This window comes from Mus pahari, chromosome 8, assembly GCF_900095145.1.
Source record: "Mus pahari chromosome 8, PAHARI_EIJ_v1.1, whole genome shotgun sequence".
Lineage (NCBI taxonomy): Eukaryota > Metazoa > Chordata > Mammalia > Rodentia > Muridae > Mus > Mus pahari.
This window is the reverse complement of record NC_034597.1, coordinates 24697986-24725153: the sequence shown is the minus strand read 5'-3', so window position 1 is coordinate 24725153 and position 27168 is coordinate 24697986. Positions and strand designations below refer to the sequence as shown.

Below are 27168 nucleotides of genomic sequence, written 5' to 3'. Positions count from 1 at the left end.
GGAACCAGCCCATGTGTGCTCATTGATTGATGGCTTAGTTTCTGGGATCTCTGAGGGGTCCAGTTAATTGATACTGCTGTTCTTCCTATGGGTTTGCAATCCCCTTCAGCTCCTATAGTCCTTTCCCTAACTCTTCTATAGGACTCCCCGAGTTCAGTCCAATGGTTGGCTGTAAGTATCTGCATCTGTTCTGCTGGTAGAACCTCTCAGGACAGCCATACCAGGCTTATGTTTCTAAGAACAACATGGCATCAGCAATATTGTTGGGGTTTGGTGCCTATGCATGGGATGGATCCCAAGTTGGGGCAGTCTCTGGATGGCCTTTCCTTCAGTCTCTGCTTCATTGTTGTCCTTGCATTTCCTTTGACAGGAACAATTCTGGGTCAAACATTTTGAGATGGGTGGGTGACCCCATCCCTCAACTGGGGGGCCAAGGCAACTCTTATAAAGGCAAATGTTTAATTGGGGCTGGCTTACAATTTTAGAGGTTTGGTCCATTATCATCAGCAGCAGGAAGCATGGCATTATGCAGGCAGACGTGATGCTAGAGAAGGAGCTGGGTGTTCTGCATTGATTCGAAGGCAACCAGAGAGACTGGCATCTGCAGGCAATTAGGAGGAAGCTCTCTTCTGCACTGGGTGGAGCCTGAGCATAGGAGGAGACCTCCAAAGCCTACCCTCACAGTGACATACTTCCTCCAACAAGTGCTGCTTCCTGTATTCAGATAATCACAACTAGAAATTTTGCTCCTTCCCCTCTCTCCCGCCCAGCCCAGGCTGTAGGCATCTTGATTAACCATTCAGGGAGAACTTGGAGGGCAAGGTTTACACAATGAAAGCTGGTATACATAAAGACCTCTTCATCTTGGAGCATCCAGATCTTGGGATACAGAGTTTAGCATTTAAATATATAGTAGCACCAGACCAACCCACTATATACATGTTTCATGAGCAATTTGCTTAACATTATAGAGCACAAAGGAAGGCAGGGAAATACCATAGATGTAGTATGTAAGTGTGCTTGTTACAAATTAGGAATTTTGGGCAAGGGATAAAGAAATGGGTAAAATAAAGGATTTATAGAGCACCATTACAGAGTGAATTCAAGAAGTAAACTAGAACTGGCGAAGCAGGCATGTGAGATGTGATGGATCCGTTCTCATGATGGGAGACAGTTGTATTAGTTCTAGTGCTATGAGACTCTCTGGCAGTGGATTTTGTTGTTGTTGTTGTTATTGCTGTTGTTTATTTTTTGTTTTCAGAGGGGAGATAGGGCCTCACTATATAACCCTGCTGTTTGTCCTAACCTTGTTAGAGACTGAGATGTTTTAGAGCTAGGCCCTGGCTTCTAGAAAAACTGCTTTGCTTTATGTTTTCTTTACTCTTGGAGTCTGACCTAACACAAGTGTTCTGTTTTCATTGATTTATCTCAGCAATCTTTTATAAAACCTTTGGAAGATGGAAATTGTTTCTTGGTTACCTTACTTTGTGGCTCTTCTCTCAGAAATAATATGGTGTATGTGTCCTAAGAGCTGGTTTAAGAGCAGTGTTTCTTTGTTGCACTTGTCCATACATTCTGATACTACTGATTGGTTGATTGATTGCTTTCCTTTCAGTTTTGATCCCTTATTAACTGAACCTCTTAAATGACTCCCAACTTCTTTAGAATATTTATATATACAAACAAGTTGAAAGAATCTTACAGGGAATACCAGTTAACATTTCATCTCCCTCATAAGTGACTTTTAAATTTTTAATTCTCTTTGTGAACCGGTCTTACTGCAAAGCTTGAATAAAATGAAAAGAGAGAAAGAAAACATTCTTTTTCTTAAGTGCTTACCAAAATTCACTAGTGAGATCACTGGGGCCTTGTACTTTCTGCTAAAGAAGGTACTAACTGCTGGTACACTTTCTTTAATAGACATAGCTCTATTAAGGTGACTGGTTCTTTTTCTTTCGTGTATATGCTTCTGTTTAGGTTATGTTTGTGAAAAGAACTTTGGTGGGTTCTTCACAGAATTGATTCATTTTATCTCAAGTTACTAGGTCAGAGATTCACAGTAATTCATAGCATTCCTTTGTCATTCTTTTAAAGGGGGGTGGGGATCAGGTCTTAATAGTAATCCAGGCTGCCTTGCAACCCACACCTTAGCACACTCTGGCCTCAAACTCATTATTCTCCTGCCTTAGCATCCTGAGTATTGGGTTACGATGGATGCCATCACACTTGTCCCTTCATCATACTTCCAGTATCATCTGAGACAGTAATGATGACCCATCTCTCATTTTTATATTAGTAGCTTGTTTCATTGTTCTCCCTTCTTCCCTCTTGTCTCTGCTTCCTCCTCACTCCACCACCCCTACTTCCATTTCTTCCTGGAATCAAACCAGGTCCTCACACATGCTAGGCAGGCAGTCTACACCCCCAGCTCTCCTCTCCCCCTCCCCCTCTCCCCCTCTCCCCCTCTCCCTCTCCTCTCCACAGGGTTTCTCTGTGTAGCCCTGGCTGTCCTGGAACTCACTCTGTAGACCAGGCTGGCCTTGAACTCAGAAATTCGCCTCCCTCTGCCTCCCAAGTGCTGGGATTAAAGGTGTGTGCCACAACTGCCCAGCTCCCAGCATTCTTTTTAAATCTTGAGACAGACTCTTCCTAAGTGAACCATCTGGCTTTGAACTCACTGTGTAGCTCTTGCAGGCCTTGAAGTTGTGGTTCTCCTGCCTCAGCCTCCTTAGTGGCTGCAATTATAGGCTTACAACTCAAGGCCCAGCTGTTGCTTCTTCATCCCAAACTACTCCTTTCTACTTGTTCCTTGGCCTAGTAAAGTATCTATTTTACTTATATTTTCAGATAAGCTTTTGGGTTTTGTTGGTCTCATGTATTTCCCTGGTTTTTGTTTCATCTATTTCTCTCCTGGTTTTCTTGTGGTACTTGCTTTAGGTGATATTATAAATTTTTATGTATAACGTTCCATGTTTGGTAAATGGTAGCTTCTGTGTTGACTTGGTGCAGAGATGTGACTGTTCACTGAGTGCTTCCTTGCTTGCTGGCAGAGTGTTTCACTTGTATTTACCTTGCCCTAACCTGAACTCTAACCTAACTCTCTTTCTTTAGGAAGTTGTTTTCAGACTTCTTTTTATTTTTTTTTAATTTTGTAATTATATTTATGTACAGAAAACTTAGTGTACATTTAACCCAGTTTAGTGGCGAGTTCTTTAGCCTTTGCCTTTTCCAGCTTGGCAATGCAAGCCACAGACTTAGGACCCAAGACATTGCCTTCCCAGTGGTGCCAGATCTCGTCATATCTGTCATTATTATTGGTCCTAATAGCTTCCACCAGCTTAGCCAGAGCACCCTTGTCTTTCGAGTTAACCTGTGTGAAGGCAACAGTGGTGCATGTCTTCCTGTGAACCAGGCACCCCAGCCTGGCCTTTCCCTTGATGATGCAGTAGGGCAGGCCATCTTTTGACACAGGGCAGGCAGGAAAACCACCAGCTCAATGGGGTCTACGTCATGGGCAATCACCACCAGCTGAGCCTTCTTGTTCTCCACCAAGGTGATGACTGTATTGACTCCTGCTCGGAGGACAGGTGGTCTCTTAGTTGGGACATTGCCTTTGCCAGCAGCTTTCTTCTCAGCACGGGCCAGTAGCCTTTGCTTCTTCTCTTGCTTTGTCTCTGGCCTATACTTGTGGGCAAGCTTAAGCAGCTGAGTAGCTGTTTGCCTGTCTAGGGCTTGGGTGAACTGGTTAATGGCAGGAAGTACTTTGAGCCGCTTATAGAGGATGGCTCTTTGCTGTTGCAGCCTGATGTAACAGGGCCATTTGACGAAGCATGGGCTGGATGTCTTGCCCAATGCCGAAGTTCTTGGGCCTTTTCTCAAACAAAATATTGACCACCTTTTTGACCTCCTGTTTCTTGACGACAGTGGGGGCTGGGGCCACCTTCCTCCCCTTGGCCTTCTTTCCTTTGGGCATCTTGCTCGGCTGGTGGAGAGAGCCAGACTTATTTTTACATGGTTGTCCTTTTTTTTTTTTTTTTTTTTTTTCCTTTAAACTTTGAACTGGTTTGCTTGTTGGGATGGGATTTGGGCAGTTTATGAAGGAGTGACTGAGACTGTTACTCATTTCAAAACCAGTATTTTCCTGCTTGGTTTAGGCAAGTTAGTGATTTGTAGTTGAGAGGTTATCTCATGTTAGATGAAGAGACAGTTGAATGCCTTTTAAAAAAAGTTTAATAATTCACTTTGTAATATTCTGGGTTAGCTTGTTTGGTGTTTTGGCATCTATAATTTGCCACTTTTAAAAGCAATTGGATTTTTAATTTAGAAAAAAACAAGTACACAAAATACTTGACAAATAGTTGTTTATATATTCTTTCTAACAGTTTTTTGTGCTAATACTCCTGTTTCTTGCCACCTTAATTTCATAGAAGGGGAAATTAAGGCAGGATGAGATCAGTAACAAGACTATAATCTGATGCATCATGAGCTGTAACTGGACATTTGGCTACTTTATTGGGTTATTTCTCCTGCTTCCCTACATCACCCCATCCCTTCCAACCCCCTAACACCAGGTTGAGAAGAAAGGTTAGAGGGGAAAGGAGGTGTCAATATCATTAGACTACTTCCTGCTGATTAGGGGTGTCCTTGGGGAAAGTCCAGTCTTTGTCATCAGGATATCTGCAATCAGCAATCTAGCGGGCAGGGGCAGCAGGATGAGCAGCAGCCTCTGGGGCTGCTCTCAGGACTCTGGCATCTTTATACCCTTTTAAGAGTCCCCAGAATTCCAAATGTAACCTATCTTCAGCTGACAAAAACACACAACTGCTAGAGCATGAGACAAATCATAGTCAGCTGTGTGGACAGTCTGAAGCAGCCCTATCATATCCTACATCTGGGATTAAAACAAAAACATAATCATATAACATTTCTGTGTTTTTAAAGAAACCAAAATTCTCACTACAGTGAGGCCTGTGATTCTGCATCATGTTCTTCCTTCTCCTCCTGTTGATTACAGTATAATAGGTATTACTCCTGTTACCATAGTGCCCTGTTTTGATATTGCAAGAGCCACTTATTTAGGCAAAAATTTTGAGGTTCTTAATTGGAAGTATGTAGAGCCGTTTGTGTATTCCTTTGAAATGGTGTTCTTTGCTACAGTTCTTTGGCCAAGAAATAGACATTTTCATGATTAATGCCATTTCTTTGAAGATTGAGGCTTTAAAAAAGTATATTAAACCTAGTTAGAGCATAAATTTTAAAGTATTTTGCATAATATAGGTTAAATAAGACTAAAACACTAATGACTGTGTCAGTGGCTGGTATTTTTGTATATAGTTACTGCTAGAATTGGAGAATTTTTATTTTAATAGAGAAAAACATGTTTTATATGGTATTACATTTTGGGTCAGAATTTAAAATTCCGAGTTTGTTGATATGGTGCTCTTACATCTTCTTTCCTGGCTTATTTCTGCCCTAACCCTGCCCTCCTAAAGTTGCTAGGACACCATATGGTCACTCACTTATGACGCACTGCTTTTGAAAAGATGAAAGAAAGAAAAGAAAAGATTTTGCTGTTTGTTTTGTTGTTGTTTTAAGACTTTGTATCACTATGTAGTCCTAGTTAACCTGGAATTCACATTGTAAACCAGACTGGCCTTAAACTCAGACACCCACCTGCCTCTGCCTCTTGAATATTGGAATTAAAGACATGCCCCATCATGTCTGGCAACAGCAAGGGTTTTGAAAACTGCTGCATTATATGAAACCAGCTGTGATGGCTATTCCTGGTTGTCAGCTTGACTACATCTGGAATGAACTACAATCCAGAAATGGAGGGCACACCTGTGATCCAGATCTTGAGGCATAGTGGCCATGAAAGTTTAGGCCTAGGTAAGGTAGTACACATCTTTAATCCCAGAAGATGGAGGCAAACCGATCTCTGAGTTCAAGGCCAGCTTGGTACAGAGCATGTTCGAAATCCATGTGTGGTGGTGCACACCTTTATTCTGGGCCATACTTTCTGCTGGAAGCCTACAGAAGGACAGTGGAAGAAGGAAGACTCACTGTTCTTCACCTGCTTGCACTTACTTGCCAGCACATCTGTTGGAACCTGCTTCTTTAGGATTTCAGCTTACATAGAAGACCAGCTGAAACAACTAGCCTCGTGGGACTGAGCAACTACCAGATTCTTAGACTTCCTGTTCACAGCTGCCCATTGTTGGGTTAGTCATTACAATAAATTCCCTTAATATATAGAGACATTCCATAACTAATACACCAACAAAATCTTTGGATCACTCATGGAATAGATATATGTTTTCTGAAATTTTAATGTACACTTGAAAGTTTGAATGCTGTCATGGTCAGTGAATGCTGCTATGTGCTTTAAAGGGTTATATTCTCTTTATTCATTATCAAGAAAATATCTTTTATATGCCCTATTTCAAGTCACAAGTTTGTTACTCTAGCACTTGAGAGGCAGAAGTATGAGGATCCTGAGTTCTCTAAAGCTTGAGGTGCATAAAGCTGGAGACTGTCTCACTAGTATGAACACACCCCACATAGACCTAAATAAATAATAGTTTTTGTGTCAGTAGCTCTTATAAAAATCATGTTTTGTGAAAAAGTGACTCACAAATGCTTTTTTGGGATGGCTTGTACTTTAGCAGATAGTGGAAAGAAGTGCTTATATAAACTTCCCATATCACAATACAGGTGATCTGTAATTCTTATATTATGCCAAAATTTAACAAATTAATTCCAATGTGGAATCTAAAATCATGTAATATTTTTATAGTCTATATTAAAATTTTGTGATCTGTGCTTGTTTGCTTGCTTGTTTTTGTCTTTGACAGAGTTTTTATGTATAGCCCTGACTGTCTTGGAACTCACTCTGTAGACCTGGCTGGCCTCAAATTCACAGAGACTAGCCTGCCTCTGCCTCCTGAGTGCTAGGGTTAAAGGCAACTGCCACCACCACCCAGTGATCTGTGCTGTATTTTAAGTGAGCCTTTTGCCTGTTTGAGTTTAAAACATCAAGTATTAATCATTTGGAAAATACTGCTTCAATAAGGCCTATTTAAATGTTGCCATAGTTATAGTTGTCATAGTGTGGTCTGAGGACTGGAAGGTCGTAGGAAACTGTGTCAGAGCAGAGTGAATAAAGTGAATAAAACACTTCTGATTTGGTTTCACTATAATTAAACTACATTTGTTGTCAGAACTATGATTTACTACCCAGTTTTCTTTGTTCCCTACTAAATGTGCTGCATTCCCTGTGTTCACCCAGCTACAAAACTAGCCCTGTAGTTATTTTCTCCAGCTGCTGTGGTTTTCTGCTGGGACCTTGTCATATAATCAAGATGTTCTCTGACATGTACAAGATCGAGAAGATAGTGGACAGACTGTGCTTGGAAGAGGAGAGCTAGATGATCAGTGGACAGAGGTTAACATAAATGACTTGCTCATTGGTGGAAATGCCTCCACTATTGAGCCAGAAGGCTAACTCTAGGAAGCACAGTAATCATTGGATACCACAGAATAGTGTCATGAACTCTCAACTGTGGAAACTTCATTAACAGAAGCTTATATGAAGTGAATCAAGGACAACTACAGTCATATCAGAGGCCGACTTGAAGAATGGAGACCATGGTCAGAGTATTTATGGCTGGGTTATAGGAGAAAAGAAGCACACCCTTCTAATTGAAAAGTAAAACCAAACGTATCTGATCCTTTTTGGTAAAAAAACAAAAAACAAAAAACACAGATCTAGAGTGTTATAAAAACATAATGCAGCACTAGGTGGGGGTACCTGATGGGCCCATGGCAAGGTGCCCACCTGAGAAATCACATCATGTGACAGACTTGGTGAGGGGAATGAAGACCTGGAGAAGGGGCAGAGGCAAACAGAGGGAAGCACAGCCATGGGACAGAGAAAGACAAAAAGGGGGAGAGGCAGGGCGTCTGGGAACATGTGGGAGAAAAAGAGGGTGAGGGACAGAGAGAAAAAAAGGAGGGGGGCAACTTGGGTGGCAAGCAGTGCTTTTATATGCCACACCTGGTGCACTACTTGCATTTAGCAGCAGTTGATGGTATAAGCTGTTGCTAGGTCCCTGAGAGGAGTCTAGAGGAATCACCTGTAAGCCACCATGGAGTCTATGGTTCCTCTGCTGTACTACTAAGACCTCATACAGTTTTCCTTCAGGCTAGTTTGGAAATGGAAGGATGCTAACACATTTAGCAGTTACTCTGTGTCATTTATCTATCATCCACAGGTTAACAGGATACAGGTGGAAATGATGTGATCTTGATTTGTTTGGAATAGTCATTGTTGGTTAAGAAAAAGAATATGACTTGTAGGTTATCTAAAAAATGCATTTCTTCTTTTTTTAGGAAAAGATTGGTCTGTATGTATGGACCTGTTTATTTGTATATGCACCATATATGGGCAGAGTTGAGAAGAGGGCCACCGGAGTTACAGGTTGTGGGTATGATGTGTGCTTACAACCAAACCTAGATCCTCTGAAGGCTACAAGGGCTCTTAACTGAGACACCAAGCCATCTCTTCAATCCCAAGTTGATTTTTTTAAAAAGTTAATCTCTGACTCCTTTAGTTTTAGATGGGAAGGAAATCTGTGCTAATTCTTTGATTTATCTTCCTGAATAAATTCTTTTCTTAATTTTTATTTTTTTATTAAACTAATAACATTTATTTTAAAATATACAACTCAGTATTGACATTTTTTTATGATTTTAGAGCTTTATTGTAGAAAGCAGGGGGAAAGAGAGAAAGTAGAAAGAGGCCAGCCATGGCCACGTGGAGTGAGGGGGGGAAGGAAAGAGAGAGAGAGAAAAAGGTCTAGAGAGTAAGAAAGGTGAAAGCTTAAAGAGCAGTATTGACATTTTTTAAGTCATCAAAATAATTTATAATAGCTAAATGCCTCTTAAATATACACGATATCTTCTGAAGCTAAAAGTAATATGACATCAACCAGTTTTTAAAATCCATTTGGAACATTAAACATGATAAAAGTAGAAAAAAATCTCTTATGAAGGCCTCCATGAAAGGAAATTGTGACAAGTTCCTGATTAGACAGAAACCTTTCCATCTCCAAGGGAGAATATACAGCATAACTGTGGCTTCGTAGAATGAATTGGGTAGTGTTCCTTCTGTTTCTATTTTGTGGAATAGTTTGAAGAGTATTACTATTAGATATTCTTTGAAGGTCTGCTAGAATTCTGCACTAAACCCATCTGGTCCTAGCCTTTTTTGGTTGGGAGACTTTTAATGACTGCTTCTATTTCTTTAGGGGTTATGGGGCTGTTTAGATGTGGAAGTGAAACACTTCCCTCTCACAATTACTTTTTGGCTATGGTATTTCATCATAGCAACATGGTTGGAACCCCAATCTTTGTGTTTGCCAGCGTCTAACTTCAATCTCATTTAGTTTGTTTTGTAACTATTATTTTAAGTGAGTAAAACTAATTTCAGTTATTGAGGTCTGTGATTTGTTTATGGGGAACATTTTTGGACTGCCACACAAGAGAATAGTTTGGTTTTTTTTTTTTTTTTTTAAGATTTATTTATTTTATGTATCTGAGTACACAGTGTAGCTGTATATAGTTGTGAGCCTTCACCTGGTTGTTGGTGAATTGACTTTTTTTCTTAGGACCTCTCCTCACTTGGGTCAACCCCACTCGCTCTAGTAGACCCTGCTTGCTCAGTCCGTGTTCACTCTGGCCCAAAAATTTATTTATTATTATACATAAGTACAGATGTACCAGAAGAGGGCATCAGATCTCATTATGGGTGGTTGTGAGCCACCATGTGGTTGCTGGGATTTGAACTCAGGACCTTCGGAAGAGCAATCGGTGCTCTTAACGCTGAGCCATCTCTCCAGCCTGAGAATAGTTTAATGATACAGTTGATGACAATATTTGCATTTCTGAAAGAATGGATGAGATGTGTATTGAAGAAAATGACTTATTGGTAGCTTCATTGAGATCTGTTTGATAGTGACAGAATTTAGAGTTGGGATCTGTGAAGATAAATGAAAGGACTAGAGAGGTATGACCACTTGCTGCACTTCCATAGAACCCAGTTTCAGATCTCATCACTTCTATTTGGTAACTCAACAACTACCTCTAACTCCAGTTCCAGAAATATGATACCTTCTGGCTTTCAAGGTCACCTGCCTTTATGTAGTGCTTATATAGACAAGCAGGTACACACACACACACTTTCAAAAGAGTAAATGAGTTTGATAGTAGCCATAGTGAGGCCTGTTTTACTACTCTTGTGAAGAGAAGAAAAGAAAAGAAATGAAAAATTTGAAGAAACGAGAAAATGTGAGTGTTACAGAGAATGGAAAGTAATTTTAACAGAAAAAGATCAGTATTGTGAACTCATGAAGATTGATCATGAAGTAACAGTTGTATTCATCTGCCCTCCTATGCTAGTGTCTATTTGAACTTGATATAGACAGGAAAGTAACTGGATTTATTTAGAGTTGGTGTTTTTGCAAATCTGGAATTTAAGGAGTTCAGAATATTGGTAAAAATTTCTTTAAATAAGATGAAACATGAAATTTAAGTTGACTAAGAAAGAATATAATAAAAGAAGATAGGTGGGGGGGATGTAGTGATTCAAGATACTGAAGGCCCTCTATGGTCAGATAACATTCATATTAATGATCTATTTACAAGGAAAAGAAATTGTGATTGTCCAGTGTGGTGGTTTGAATAGGTTTGGCCCCCAGAGATTTAAGTGTTTCAGTGCTTGACCATAGGGAGTAGCCCTATTAGGAGATAAGGCCTTGTTGGAGGAAGTGTGTCACTGTGTAGGTACATTTTGAGGTCTTCTGTGCTTAGGCTCTATCCAACATGGAAGATATCTCCTCCTGTCTGCCTGTGGGAAAAGTCCCCTTCTGCTGTCTGGAGATCAAGATGTAGAACTCTTGGCTAATATCCACTTATCAGTGAGTGCATATCAAGTGAGTTCTTTTGTGATTGGGTTACCTCACTCAGGATGATATTCTCCAGATACATCCATTTGCCTAAGAATTTCATAAATTCATTGTTTTTAATAACTGAGTAGTACTCCATTGTGTAAATGTACCACATTTTTTGTATTCATTCCTCTGTTGAGGGACATCTGGGTTCTTTCCAGCTTCTGGCTATTATAATTATGCCAGCAAGATCTTGCTGAAAGGACACTGATATAGCTATCTCTGTGAGGCTATGCCAATGCCTGGCAAATATAGAAGTGGATGCCCACAGTCATCTATAGGATAGAACACAGAGACCCCAGTGGAGGAGCTAAAGAAATTACCCAAGGAACTGAAGGGGTCTGCAACCCTATAGGTGAAACAACAATATGAACTAATCAGTAAACCCAGAGCTCTTGTCTCTAGCTGCATATATAGCAGAAGATGACCTACTCAGCCATCGTTGGGAAGAGATGCCCCTTGGTCTTGCAAACTTTATATGCCCCATACAGGGGAGCTCAAGGGTCAAGAAGTAGGAGTGGGTTGGTAGGGGAGCAGGGTAGGGGGAGGGTATAAGGGACATTCGGGATAGCATTTGAAATGTGTAAATGAAGAAAATATCTAATAAAATAAGTTAAAAAAAAACAAAAAAAACCAAAATATTTTCTTATGGTTAGCACTTGGTATAGTATTATGAAAATAGGATTTAAACAAATAAAGGCTGTTTACCAGGAAAAAAAAAGTTTAGGTTCAGGAATTGTAGTGCATACCTTTAATCCCAGCTCTCAGGAGACAGAGATATACAGATCTCTGAGTTCAAGGTAAGTCTACCTTGAACTAATCAAGTTCTAGGGCCAAGCTTAGGCACTGAAGGAAACAATTGAAAACAGAAAACTGGTGAAGATGGAATAGAACAGGGCGGGGCACATGATCCAGCCCCATAAAGCAGCAGAACTTGTCACTTTCAGCCATGTGGCTCTGACTTTAGAGACAAGAATAGAAGGTACTACTGGGAAAATTGATGCTGATTAGCTAGAGCTAAGAAATTAGCAGTGATTAGGAAATGACCAGCATCACTGAGGTGAAATCTTCTGGGAAGTATTTTCTGAAAGCACAAAGATGCTGTGTTCCAGAGATAACCAAGGTTGTACCTTGTGCTGGCAGCCAGACTTGGTAATGTGTAAGAGTCATTTGTGTGGTACTGGTTTTGAAATCATGTTATACCTTCACAGCAATAAAACCCTGTGTAAGACATCAAGGAATGCTTGACTATTTCTAGAGGTGAATCAATTCAGATGATAACCATAGTCACAGATGGTGAGGAATAGAAGATGGGAAGATTATTGTTGATGATCACGTCAACTGAACTGAAAGATTTCAGTTTTGGAGGGTTCAGTCTTACATGTGACTATCACTCACTGTGATAGCAGGGTTTAAGTTAAAGGGGAAAGTTTTAGGTAAGTGAAAGGAGTTGGAGATAAGACAGGGGTGTCATGCATAAATGCATGTAGGAATGCATGCAATAGGTCTGCCAATTTTAAACCTAAGGTATTTGATTTGAGCTTGCAGTAGTCTGGAATCCTTGATTGATGAATATTTCTGGGGTGCTTAAACTGTCTCTTTAGCCAAACTGCACTTAGGGAATGAGAATTAAATAGTTGTTAAAAACAGAATGTATCTGAATAAATATTTGACTCTAACTATGGGTCACTTGTATGATCACAGAGGCAATTTTGATTGGACATATTTTGGGTTTTGTTTTGAGACAGAGTCCAGCTGTTTATCTCAGTCTGTGTAATACAAGCTGGCCTTGAGTTCAGAATCCTCCTACTTCAGCCTCCCAAATTCTGGGATTATGGGTATATGCCATCATGGATCAGATTATAGGTGGTCATCGTGGAAAAATCTTGAATGTAAATGTGGTACATGGAGCTTAAAAAGTTTAGGGTAACATTTGTTTTTTTCCATAATATTTAAAAGCTATACAAATTTTGTGAGTTACTTTTGAGTTTAAAGTTTTAATACTATTTATAACTCACTGTTATTCCCAAAGAGCTACTCCTGCTTAAAATTTCCATCTGCTGTTGTTTCCAAGTGGTTATTACTTTTTCATCATGTATTAACCAAATCAGGACAATGTGGTGTTGGTAGACAGATAGACTAACCCATATAGGTCAGTAGAGCACATTAGAAACTCCTACACAAGGCCAGTTGGTTTGGTTTGGTTTGAGATGAGGTCTTGTTATGCTCTACAGGTTAACTTCTAACTTTCTGCCTCAGCTCCCCAAGTAGCTGGGATTACAGGTGAGTGCAGTGAACCAAGCCTCTACTTGAGTTTTGACAGAACTGCGTACAAGTTACTTGAGTCAGGGTGGCCTGTTCAGCAGATAGTGCTGGCACAGTAGTTTGGATATTGTTAGGCTACAATATGAGCTGTTACTAAACCTCCTACTCTCTACACTTTTTTCCATAATGGATTTCAGATCTATATATACATCTTAACTATAAAATATCTCTTCCCTCTTTGTTCTCACAGTTTGACCCCTAGTCCCCAGCAAGAGCTAGTCTGTTTTTCTGTAGGTTTATAATTTTTTTCTGTTTAAGACTAGATTTAAAAAAAAAAAATAAAGGCTTTACATCTATCTAAAATGTTGCATGTTTCACATTTGTTTTTATTGTGAGCAGGATTTTCATGGTATGAATGCACCAAAGTTGCCTCAGGGATGTAACTATGCTCAAAACATTTTACTTCCTTTAGATTTTACTTGTTCAAAAAAAGCCCTTTAACACAACAAAACCAAACCAACTCAAACAATAAACCTCAGCTAAGACTTCAAGTAAAAAAAATTCCCAGGGAAATAAGCTAAAGGAAGGCACAGAATTTCCCAGTTACTTAAACTGGCTTTTACCCAGGAAGGCATTAAAAAGGGATTTTGTTTGCTTGTTTGTTTTTAAGATTTATTTTGTATGTATGGATTCTGTACTTAACATCTGTGCACTACCTTCATGCATTTGTCAAGGAATCCAGCAAGGGCATTGGATGTCCTGGAACTGAAGTTGAGATGATTGTGAGCCTCCATGTGGGTGCTGGGAGTTGAACTCAGGTCCTCTGGAAAAGCAGCCAGTATTCTTAACTGCTGAGTCATCTCTTCAGCCCCAAAGAAGGCTTTTTTTTTTTTTTTTTTTTAAATGTAGAAATGTTCTCTCCAGCCTCAAGCAGCATTTGAGGAACTGGAATATATGAGTGTTGTATCTTTCTCCAGTGATGAGTTTTTGACAAGTTTTCCCTTATTTGTAACTATTTTAATTGTAAAATACACATTAAATGTATCAGTAACATACATACAATATTGTATGCCTATTACCAACCACTAAACAGTTCCAAAATATTTTCTGACCTCAAAAAGATATCCTGTGTCTGTGAAGTAGTCATTCTGTCTCTCCTACCCTAGCCCCAGCTGTTGCTGAGCTACTTTTTCTCTCTGTAGGTCTGCCTATCTAGATTATTTTATATACTGGAACCTTACAATATGTCTTACTTAACATAATGTTCTCAGAATTTATCTGTTCTGTATCATGTGCCATACTTCATTTCCAAATGATACTCCATTGTATGTATGTACATAGTTGATTTATTTATCGTGAACTTGAGTTACTGATAGCATTTGGATATTGTGAATAGTGCTGCTGTGAGCATGCATGTTATGCATTTTTATTTGGGTATCATTTTTTTTCTAGTTCTTTAGAGTGTAGATCTAACACTATAAGTGTTTTAACTTATTGAGGAACTCGCCTGTCATAAAATGTTTCATTATCTGTTCCTGCTAGTCACATACAAGGATTGGTTTTTCACATTTAGCCAATGCTTTTTATCTGTCTTTTATATTATAGCCACCCTAATGGAATAAGAAGTTGTGTCCTCTGTGAGTATTTATTATAAAATTATAATAATTATATCATTTCTCCCTTTCCTTTCTTCCCTCCAACTGCTCCCTTGTACACCTCTCTTAATTTATCGCCTTAAAAAAATCTCCCTCCCTCCCTCCCTCCTTCCCTCCCTCCCTCCCTCCCTTTCTTCCTTCCTTCCTTTCTCCCTCCCTCCCCCCATTCTTTGGCATTTCAATATAAATACAACCTGTTGAGTTTCTGTACTGTTACTTAGTAAAGTTGAAGGTGTGCTTATTTATGCCATCAACCAGCAGTTAAATCCTAGACTTCCNATAATTATATCATTTCTCCCTTTCCTTTCTTCCCTCCAACTGCTCCCTTGTACACCTCTCTTAATTTATCGCCTTAAAAAAATCTCCCTCCCTCCTTCCCTCCCTCCCTCCCTCCCTCCCTCCCTCTCTCCTCCTCTTTCTCCCTCTCTCTCTCCCTCTCTCTGTATGCATTTTGAAATAAATACAACCTGTTGAGTTTCTGTACTGTTACTTAGTAAAGTTGAAGGTGTGCTTATTTATGCCATCAACCAGCAGTTAAATCCTAGACTTCCTAGAAAATGGGGCAAATGCTTTAGGAAAGTTGTGAGCAGATGTGGTCATTAGTGCAGTGGAATACCATTCCCCAGGTAGATGATAAACTAGTAATACATACGCACTAGTCATGGTAAGTGTAGATTGTGTTTGTGGTCACTGTTTCACTGCCCTTCCAGCCACACACTGAAATTCCTATTTTTTTAAACTGAAAATTTTCTATTTTTAAATTCTTGTTCATTTAATGTATACATCCACCACAGACCTATTGATTCCTTACGGTACTGATCAAATCTTTTCTTTATTTCCATTCACCTGATCAAGTTTTCCAGGCTCTGAAGTGCAGGAAAAGTCCATTCTAGACTGTTTTTGAAGTGTTTGCAAACAGTCAAATCAGCTGTTCACTCTTTTAGCAGACAGCAGTTGCTGGTTTTGCTCTGTATTCCTTTTCTCCTACAATCCCCTCCCGTCCCCTCCCTTTCCCCTTCTGGACAATGAATCTAAGAAGGAAAAATACCTAATTATGTTTTCAGACTAAATTCTTAGCTGAGATTTCTGTAACATTGCATTTGTATTTTTTCTGCCTTCTTAGGCTTGTATATCCTAACCTAATCTCTATGTTCCTTGGAATCAGTCATCCGTTTATCCTTCATGGGAAAAATACAAATGAAAACATATTTATTTCCTTATTAACCCTCTAGGTTTTAGAGTACTGTGTCTGAAATCATTATATTTTAGAACTAAAACCAGTCATATCAATGATTCATAATCTGAAAACATTAATTTGTACATGAGAAAAAATATACCTTCTAATTGGGAGTATACCCCACAGTATTGTACTATTTTAAGTGATTTGTAACTTCTAACAGTTTCAGATGCCAGAAGCAATTGGGTTGAATACTCTAAAGAGGTTGTTTTCATTCCTTTTACTTTTTTTTTTTCTCTTTTTTTTTTTTAAAAAAAAACTTAGGAGTTTTATGTTTTATATATCTCCCAAGGACCTGGACTTTTTAGGTTTGCCTCAGCCCTATAGGTGAGCTGCATGAGAGCCCAGCAGGACCACAATGTTCTTCTCTCCCATCGCAGTTCTTCACAGAAGCTCAGGCTGTTGTTCCTGACCCACTCTACCCGTGACTAGCTACCCATTCTGTTTTCTGTCTGTTCTCCTTCAGGCCTTCATAATGTTCTACAATGTTTGTTATATTTAGGTTATATAGTTTAAAAAAAAATAACTTGTGTGTTTGTTTCCATCTTTGCTTTCATATAATATCTGACTTTGATTTAAATTTGTGACTATCCTGTCATTCTTTGACAGCTTCTTGATTCTCTGCTTTTATAGATTATAATACACTGTTCCCAGTAAAGTTTTCCTTTAAAGTTACTATTAAACTTACTATTATCCACTAGATGGCTCATGTGCACCACTTTGGTGGCTCAAATTGATGTTTGACAGCCATTGTTTATCATATCAAAAGTAAAGACAGTGCATTATCTACTTAGAAGATTTTATATTTTACTTTTGACATTTGATTTGGAGTAGACATGGTGTATTTCTGTAGTCCTAGCACTTAGGAGGTGAAATTAGAATTGTGAGTTTGAGGCAAGTCTGAAGTACATACGTATAAAGTGTTGGAACAAGGTAAGTTTATCTTTTTTAGGTGGTGAGACAGGATCTTAATATTGTAGCTCAGACTGGTCTATAATTCTTTGTGTTGACCATGCTGGCCTTGAACTTGTGGTCTTCCCGCCTCTGCCTCTACAGTACAGGACTTGGGCTGCATCCCTTGGCTTTGTCTTTATAAAAGTCTCCTGATTTATTTTTGAGTCCTTTTGAAAAACTATGTAAAATAGGAAATATACTGTTATGACCCTGGCCTGCCCGCTGCCTCATGGCAGGAAGGTGATAAGGACTCCTATGGTGAGCAAGTATGTGATGGAGAGGTGGGAAAGAGAAAAATGGGGAGGGGCGGCATTATGAAGGCAGAACTGGAGGTGTGATGGTGATGACAGGTGAGAGGAGAGGGCTGAGGTTGACATGCTATCATTGCCCAGTAGGATTGATGGGAGAGGGAGTGTACAATAGCTTGGTGCATATGCAGAGGAAGACTCAGCCCCTGAACCAGCTGGGATCATCTTGGCTCTGGGCAACAGAGGCCTGCGAGGAAGAACAGTTCACTTTCTGGACTGGACCTCCTTGAAGGACCACTATGCAACCGGAGGCCATGTTGGTTTATGCAGTCTGTGCTGCTGGCTGACTGACACCTTGGTGATGTCTTCAAGCTATTGCCTCAGGGGGACATGCTAATATAAGTGGGTCAGTGGTCCTGATACAGCCAGGGCCTGTATTGATCTCTGTGGCCCATGTTACCACAAAGCCCATGGTATTGTATGTGATCTGGGCTGCTGCCTGAATCCATGTTGATGTCTGTAAGTACAGGAGAGCTGACCCTGCTTTTCCCTGGCAGCCTCACAGAGGCACAGCTCTCCACAGTTGTTCTGGTATGGATGTAGGCAGAGAAAGACTCCTCATCCTCCACTGGGGGGACTGGCTGGCCACTAAGGATTTGACCATGCTCCAGTTGAGTATATGAACTACACAAAATAGACTTGGTTTTTTTTTTCCCTTCTTTTTTTTGGGGGGAGTGGGTGGGTGGGAGGTCATAAGGGGGACATGGGAGGACTGGGAGGTGAGCGCTATCAGGATGTATAATGTGAGATTCCCAAATAATCAATTTTAAAAAATCTGTTACTATTATTTTACGTGTTTCCTTAAGAAAACTAGGTAATAACTATATTTCCTATTTTACATAGTTTGTCAAAAGGACTCAAAAATAAATCAGGAGACTTTTATAAAGACAAAGCCAAGGGATGCAGCCCAAGTCCTGTACTGTAGAGGCAGAGGCGGGAAGACAATTTCTGGCTAAACCACTGATGTGCTTAAGATGTCATCATCGATAAAACTATGTTGGCTTCCCTGGAGGCCTGCCAGCACCAAGGATACCAGACAGACTCCTAGCATAACTGTCATCTGAGAGGCTTCACCATGCAAATGGTGGAAATAGATGTGGGCAGACCCACAGCCAAGCATTAGGAGGAACATGGGGAATCCAGGGGATCTTATGGAAGAGGAGGAGAAAGGATTGAAGGAGCCAGAAAAGTCGAAGGACACCACACCAGGCCCATAGGCCCATGGCCTAACAGAGCATGCATAGGACGGACCTAGGCCCTCGGTATATATGTATCAGTTTGTGCAGCTTGGTCTTCATGTGGGACTCCTGTCATCAGGAGCAGGGGCTATCTCTGACTACATTGCCTACCCCTGGCTCCTTTCTCCCAACTAGGTTGCCTTATCTAGCCACAGTAGAAGACACCCCTAGTACTACTGCGACTTGATATGTCAAGGTGGGTTGATATCCATGGGAGCGTCCCCTTTTCTGAGGAGAGAGGAGAGACTGGAGAATAAAGGAAATGGGAGAGGAGAGACTGAGAGGAGGAGGGAGGGGAAGATGCAATTGGAATGTAAAACAAGTTGTCATCCTCCCATAACTATAAGTGTTTGGCTGTGAGTCTCTGCATCTGTTTCCATAGTTGCTGGGTGAAGTCTTTGAGATGACTTACATCCCTCATGCCACCTTATAAATTATCTTATATGTTGACTATATTCTGATATTTTTAAAATATTTTTTATGAATTATCAAGTATTGTCAATATTATTGTCATTTTTATACCATGGTGCTTTGTATGAAAATTTCTAGACTTGACTTTAATTGCTTTTTTTTTTTTTCCTTTGTTTTTGTTTTTCGAAACAGAGTTTCTCTGTGTAACAGCTGTGGCTATCCTGGAACTAACTTTGTAGAGCAGGCTGGCCTTGAACTCATAGAAATCCTGAGTGCTGCCTTCTGAGTGCTGGGATTAAAGGCTTGTACTACCATGCCTGGCCCTGACTTTGATAATTCTTGATAGCCATGGTAATAGTAAAGAGATTCATATTTTGTCTTTTGGAATCCTGGGATTAAAGGTGTGTGCCACCATGCCTGGCCTTCGACTTAAAATATTTGATTGACTGATTGGAAGGTGTTGGCCTGAGAGCTGAGGTATGACTGACAAAGGAAAATTTATTATTGATTGGAATTTCAGTTACCTATATATATTCTTAAAATTAAGACCATATTAGTAACTAATAATGTCACCAATGGTCAGGGTCTTGTGTTTCCAGGTTTTTGGCCTTTTTTTTTTTTTTTTCAAATAATTGAAAGAAAGCTCACACATCCCTGCAAAAATACTACAGAACTTTATTTAAAACAAAGCAGTAGGAAATACCAGAATACACAGCAAGGGAACCCGCAGGCCAATTGAGTAAAGATACTCAGGGACCCAGACTAATTTTCAGGGCTTTCTCTTACAGGGTTCAAAAGGAGGAGGACCTTAGTTACCCGAGGCGTAGTAAGATTTGTTCTGTTTTGATGTATAGATTGACTGGCATAATCATTTTTTCCACTGCTCTTGTCTCCTCCCATAGTGTAACTGATTTTACTCATGCACACCCAATTATGTAGAAAGCAAATGATGACTGCTAGGGGATTCTTCCTCAAAGTTCACTAGAGGACACAGTTTTGCCTTATTGCATGCTCACCCAAAAGTAGTTCAGGCCCCAAAATTCCAGGTTACTAAGCTGTTCTCTATTTTTGCCTGCCTTAGTTATATAAATAACTAATAAATGAACTTTTGAGATGGCTAACTGGGTAAGTTCATTTGCTCTTGGGCTGATGGCCTGAGTTCAGTCCTCAGGACCCACACAGTAGAGAGAGAGAATGAACTCTTATAAGCTGACTCTGGTCTAAATCATGTACTGTGGACACCCATACACATAAGCAAATAAACAATGTAAAATGTAAATGTAACATATATACCAATTTTTCAAGTTAACTATTCAAAGGATGTCACTAACCTTTATTCTTTCATCCTTGAAAGCATTACATTGTGAAATATCTCTACAAGTATAATTTTATAACAAACCATTACTATTATGAAAAATATTTGCAAGCACTAATAACCTTCATTTAGTTGCTTCATTTATATTGAATGCCTTCATGTTTTATATATTTTATTTTTAAGTTGTGTGTGTGTATAGGGGGTGTCTTTTCATGTCTGACTATAGGTACCATTGGAGTCCAGGAGTGAACTAGGTCCCTTGGAACTGGAGTTACAGACAGCTGTGGTACTTTTACCAGGTGTGGGTACTGGGAACAAGCCTGGTCCTCGTCCTCTGAAAGAGCAGTACACACTCTTAACTTGACTTTTCCTGGTTGGCAAAACAAGGCTAATTAGGGGCCAGAGTGGTGAGATGGAGAGTTAAGAGTATCTGCTGTTCTTTCAGAGGACCAGAGATTGGTTCCCAGAACCCATGTCAGGTGGGTCTCTGATCCCTTCTTCTGGCTTCTGCAGGCACCTGTGCTCTGGTGTGCGTTACACACACACTTAAAGATAAAATAAATATTTAAAAATAGATATGTTGATAGTTTAATACAGTATAAAAGCTAGTGAATACCCTGAGAAATAATAGCTAATTCATCAAAAAGTCATGATTTTCTGACCTTGTTAATGGCTTGTATTTGAACAGTAGAACATTTCACATAAGACTAGAGGTACAAAGACAGAAAGGTTTGGTGTGTTCAAGAAATAAAAAGTAGTTAATTGTTGGAGAGGTAATATTTTGAACAGTGGAAGGATCTAATATTTCTTGCACTCAGTACCTACTGATGGATGTGAATGAAGCAAAAAATAGGGTACATTAGAAAAATCATTGACGTGGCTTAGAGGATAAATGGGCTTGAAGTAGGGTAGTATCTGGAAACAGAAAAGGCAACTTAGCACGATAACTAGAATAAAGTAACAAATATTTGACAGTTTGATTAATTCATTCAAAATATCTTGAGCCTCTGCTTTGTAATTCCAGGAAACAACTATGAACAAAAATATGCTCAGCCTTCACTGAGGCTTTATTTTAGTCCTGGGGTGTTCAGACATTTAGATGTTAGGGTAGTACATTTGCTAGCATGGAGGAAAGCCTGAGAGTGTGTGTGTGTGTCACTGCTTGATCTCAGAAAGTTGAGGGAGTGGGAAGAAATGTGTTTAAAACAAAGCAAGACTGACCTGTATTGGTTTGGAGATGAGAGAGAGAGATTATGATCTACTTAAAGCCATTTATTGTGGCTGGATCTTGAAGAGGGAGGAGATATTTTTTTTTATTAGATATTTTCTTTATTTACATTCCAAATGTTATCCCCTTTCCTATTTTCCTCTCCCAAAATCCCCTACCTCCTGCCTCCTCGCCCTGCTCCCCAACCCACATACTCCTGCTTCTTGGCCCTGGCATTCCCCTATACTGGGGCATAGAACCTTCACAAAACCAAGGGCCTCTCCTCACATTGATGACTGACTAGGCCATCCTCTGCTACATATGCAACTATGGTGGAAACACAAGTCCCACCATGTGTTTCCTTTGATTGGTGGTTTAGTCCCAGAGAGTTCTGGGGGTACTGGTTAGTTCATATTGTTGTTCCTCCTATAGGGTTGCAGACCCCTTCAACTCCTTGGGTACTTTCTCTAGGAGGAGAGACTTATGAGAGAGGAACTGTTATTCATCCAGAGCCCTGGAATTCCTATGAAGACTCAGACAAAAGGAACTATATGGTATGATTTAAAGCAAGAGAGATTCTGGCTCAAGTTGCATGTTAGATGAATTAGTTTAGTTAAGGTTTTAGTTATAAGTAAAGCCCTAGGCAAAAGTGAGAGAAAGTGACTCAGAAGCTTAACATATGTAAAGGTGGGGTGTGACCTGTCAGAGGTTCGGAATCAGGTATGATCTTTAATTAAACAGTTGCTACACAGCATGCTGTCTTTCCTTCTCTCTTTTGTGTGCTTCTTTGTGTGCACTGCTTCTCTAACTATAAAGGTTATCATCAGTTTTCTTAACATTATTGGGTCCCCTGGAGAGATTCTTAGTGACTTCTTAAATCAGTTATCCACTGTTCGTCTACTCAGCTGTGGCCAGGAGGGTACCCTGTAGTGTTAACAATTACTGCTACAAAGCCATGCCCTCTCATAGTTAAGGCATGTAGTAAGTTTTATGGTGGGCAGACTTTGCAGTAAGAACTTCAGACAGCCATTAAAGATGCAAATTAGACAATGGAGAGCAAAGAGTCAGGGGCTCCCTTTAGGGAGTACAGTGATTCAGGCACTAGGAAATGTTGGCTTGAGTTAGGCTGTTGAATAAGTGGAGAGTGGATTTGTGGTAGATAAAGTGTGAATCTCCAGAACAAGTTGGGTGTAGAGGTGTGAAGAGTCAAGGATAACATGTTATGTTTCTGGCTTGCTTGACTACAGAGGTGGTGATAGCGGTTTCTAGGCTGGACAAACATGGGAGAAGCAGATTTGGTGGGAGTTGAAGGAAGTGGTTATTTTTTGCATGCAATTTGAGGTAGTTTTGAGACATCTAAGTAAGTTATCTGGTAGACCCTTGAAAGTATGTGTCTGCAGTAAAGGAAATGCTCAATAGTAAACAAATACTTGAAACTCCTGAGTTTTAGGTGGTGATAACTGAAGTTCTATGGGTAGATGAAATTCCCCTGGGAATATATAACAAGAGATGAGGACCAAGACAGCCCTGAAGGAAATTCTGTTTCAAGGCTAGTGAAGATCAAGGGCTACAAAGGAGACTGACTGGACAGGAACAGAAGCGAATGAGAAAGATCAGTGGTACACAGTATTCTTAGGAACCCAAGCAAAAGTATGTTAGGCAGGGACTGACTGGCCTTTTTTCTTTTTTGGTCAGGTCTGGAAACAAAATTGGGAGATATAGTCTGTAAAGGTAGTGGAAAGCTATCAGATCCTCTTAAATATATTTAAAAAGAGGGTGAAGTAAGGTGTTTGTGAGCTTTCAGGAATTTTATGAAAAAACTCAGGAAAAGATTAAAAAGTATACCCCACTACTAGGCCACTGAATATTAAGGTTCTTGATGACTCTCCAAAGGTTTCAGGAGAGCAAAGAAGAGATTGCGCAAATAATACATTACTGCATGCTATTGTTTTATCTATCAAATATGCTACTCAAAACATTTAAAAATTTTTAGTAGCTTATTATATTATGAAAAAGTATTAGTCATATTCTGGCTTTTTAAATTGGAGTATACTAATGATTTAATTTCCTCAAGGTTATTATTACTGAGGACTCTAATACTCTCAGGGCCTTTTGATTTCTCTTAGGATCATTTGTTCTTATTCTTGTGAACCCAGAGTGCTGTTTTAGGTTGCGTTGTTTATCGTTATATTAACTTACTTGGTATTTGTATTCAGAGGCCTTTTTTTTTTGTTCCCTCCCTGAAGCACTTCACTTTGTTAGAACTTAAAAGATTATAGAGGCTTTGTTTGGTATATGTGAGGAGGGTGTGTTTCCCCTGCTGTGCTTTAACAAGAAAGTAAAGATCTGTGGATGCTGTTCACCAAAGTTCTCTAAAGGGTGCCAGTATTCAGTCATTCATCTCTGACACTGCCTATTTAGATTGAGGGCCTAATCTTGCAAGATTGTTCCCACTGCAGAAGCCATTTGCAAAGCACAGTTGTAGCTCTTTGCCCTACTTTCTTGTCAACTTGACACAACTAGGATCCTTTTGGAAGAGGGAAGTCAATTGAACAAAAGCTATTGTTAGATTGGCTCATAGGCAAGTCTGTCTATCCTCCTTCTACCCCTTTCTTTCATAATCTACTAATTCCAGTTTGTGTTGTTCATATGTTCATGGGTGTCAGGCTATCCACTGGAGAATGAGTAACCTACTAGTGGCCACCCGTCTTGCCCAAAGTATAATGATTCTTTTCTTCCAGTAATTGTCAACTGTCAAAAACTACTCAGTGAGGGGCAGGGGCCTTGTGAATGTCCTCATCCATGCTATAATTTAGCCTGGCTTGATCTTGTGTAGGACTTAGCAGCTAGCCTCAGCTTCTGTTTTGACACATCCAATAGCCATGTCATGTCCAGAAGACAACATTTCACAACACTCTTCCTCATCCAACCTCTGCTTATATTCTTTCTGTCTCCTCTTCTGCGTTCCCTGGACCTACAGTGGGGTGGGGAGTGCAGATAAAGCTGTGCCATTTAAGAATGAGTCCCTATAGTAATGGCTGCCCACTACAAAAAGAAGTTTCTCCGACCAAGGTTAAAACAGCCCCCTGGGTTAGCATTTTATATGGAACTCCCTGTGCCTATGGGCAGCTAGGGCCACTTCCACTGCTGTGAGTTGTGGAAGTGCCTGTATGCCTAACTCTGAGTGAGATCCACTCTGACACATTTCTTTCTTTCCTCAGTTTTCTTTTTAATTCCTACTGGGAGCAGGCACATTTAATTACAGAAATGTATTTGTCATGGAATCATTCTCTTCACATATAGTACTTTTTAGAAATTCTAAATATAATCACACTGCTGGCAAGATAAACTGGTGGTAATTATATGTGGAATTAACTAATACAAAACATTTTCTATAAAATGCATCTGAGACATATATCATTTGCTATTCTTAATTTGTAGTTTTAAGAAGTGTCTCTGGTGGTGGTTGAATGTGATCAGCATTTTATTATAAGCCTTGAGAATCTTATTAGTAAAGTACTCGGCAAAAGTTATTATTAGAAAATGTCAGGCATTTGAGCCTGTCCCCAGGAATCATTTTATTTTATATGATTCATTTTTGGATGTAAGAAAATTCAACCCAAATTAGTACAAAAGTGCTTTTAAAATAGGAATTCTCAGGGTTAGTGTCATCAATTTTTGATCCCAAACAGGGTCCTTGGATTGTAGAACTAGTAGTAACAAACAAAGCCTTGTGTCTAATTGAGACACAAAGGAGACTTTCGTTGTTAGCTAAATATAGGAGTAAGAGGGAGAGACTCGAAGATCAACTCAGTGCCTATTGTGGTCAGGAGGTTATATATACAGTATAGAAATAAATGAGAGGTTTCCAGTACCAGCATGGATGAGCCTTAACACTAATAAGAGAACTATTGGTTATAGCCAAGATAAAATGCAGAATTGTAGCGCGTAGTCCCAACTGTCCCTAGACTACAGCATAACTCCTGCACCTAAAGACTCAACAATCATTCATTGCAAAGAGGTACTATAAAGATTGTAAGAAAGCAGGAAGTTTGCTGTGAGATTTGCTGCCTAGAAATGTCAGAGAAGCTGCATCCTTGAAGTTCCAACAGTGTGGCTGCCTAAAGAAGGATGACACCAGTAGACATACCAGTGTGGAAGAGGGAAAGCCTCAACTCTAGACAAAGAACAACAGACAACTAAGGAGAAGTCTTTCTCAGGGAAGAGCTCAAGTAACACTTTACAGATTAAGCAGGTTATGTTTATACATTTAGGAGTGTGTGTGTGTGTGTGTGTGTGTGTGTGTACATGTACATGTGTATACATGCATATATGCATCCATATAATTTAGGAAAAAGATGCCATAAATTTGAGTGAGAACAAGTTGGGGTACATGAGAGAGTTTGGGGGCAGAGAGGAATCAAATGATGTAATTATTATCTCAACATATATGTGAAAAGTAAGAGGGCAGGGGCAAGCTAATCAATTCATCTCTTTCTTGGAGTTGGGCAGAGATCCAAAAATTTGGGTATCTCCTTATGATAATTTGGATTATCAGCTTGATAGGATTTAGAATCACTATGGAAACGAGTATGTCTTTAAGGGATTTTTTTAGATTAGATTGACTGAGATGGGAAGACCCACCCTAAATGTAGGAGTCACATAGTAACATTGGCCAGGGTCTTTTACTGTGTAAAAAGGAGAAAACAAGCTAAGATTGATCATTTATCATTCCCTGTCAAAATGGATTCAAACTATGAGCCAAAATAATCTTTTTTCTTTTCGAAAGAAAGGAAAGGAAAGGAAAGGAAAGGAAAGGAAAGGAAAGGAAAGGAAAGGAAAGGAAAAAGGAAAGGAAAAAGGAAAGGAAAGGAAAGGAGAAAGGAAAGGAAAGGAGAAAGGAAAGGAAAGGAAAAGGGAAAGGAAAGGAAAAAGGAAAGGAAAGGAAAAAGGAAAGGAAAGGAAAGGAAAGTAAAAAGGAAAGGAAAGGAAAGGAAAAAGGAAAGGAAGAAATGTTTGTTCCGGTATTTTGTCCCAACAGTATATAAATAGTACCTAAAACTCTCCTCTCATGGTTCTTTCTGGCAGTAAGGTATCTACTGTCCTGGTGCTGGTAGGTATGGCATATAAAATGAAGAATGAAGATTATAATGAAGTTAGAGGTTGTCTGGACATCTTAGGTCCATCCAGTTTGGCTAGCCCACCTGAAGAGTAGCTTCTGACTCACATGGAACATTCTTTACCCAAAGATACAGAAGTTAGGAATTTATAAGCTTATATAGTCAGTATAAAAATGGAGCAAGGTCGGACTGAGAGTGAGAAGGCGGTCACTGACAGCATTTGAGTAGCATCACTACACTACACCTTGGGTGATCCCTAGCACTATAAACAGAAAATAAAAAGGATAGATAAAGCCAGGGAATTCCTTCCTATACCAGAATTCATACCTCTGGTATAAAAATTAATGGGTATAAAGTATTCACACACACACACACACACACACACACACACACACACACACACACACACATATATATATATATATATATATATATATATATATATATATATA

General features: G+C 39.6%; 1 protein-coding gene and 1 pseudogene across 5 annotated transcripts in view; one reads left to right on the top strand and one right to left on the bottom strand.

Moving 5' to 3' along the window:
- Positions 1-27168, top strand: part of Mapk8 (mitogen-activated protein kinase 8) — a 74085-nt gene that overhangs the window by 11100 nt on the left and 35817 nt on the right. Inside the window, exon 2 of one of the 5 annotated variants that reach the window (XM_029541923.1) lies at positions 14877-14908. The exons of the other annotated variants lie outside the window; for them this stretch is intronic. The gene's annotated coding sequence lies outside the window, so the exon portion shown is untranslated. The remainder of the gene's footprint in view (positions 1-14876; positions 14909-27168) is intronic. 5 annotated transcript variants of the gene reach the window in all.
- LOC110325468 lies at positions 3188-3973 on the bottom strand (annotated as a pseudogene).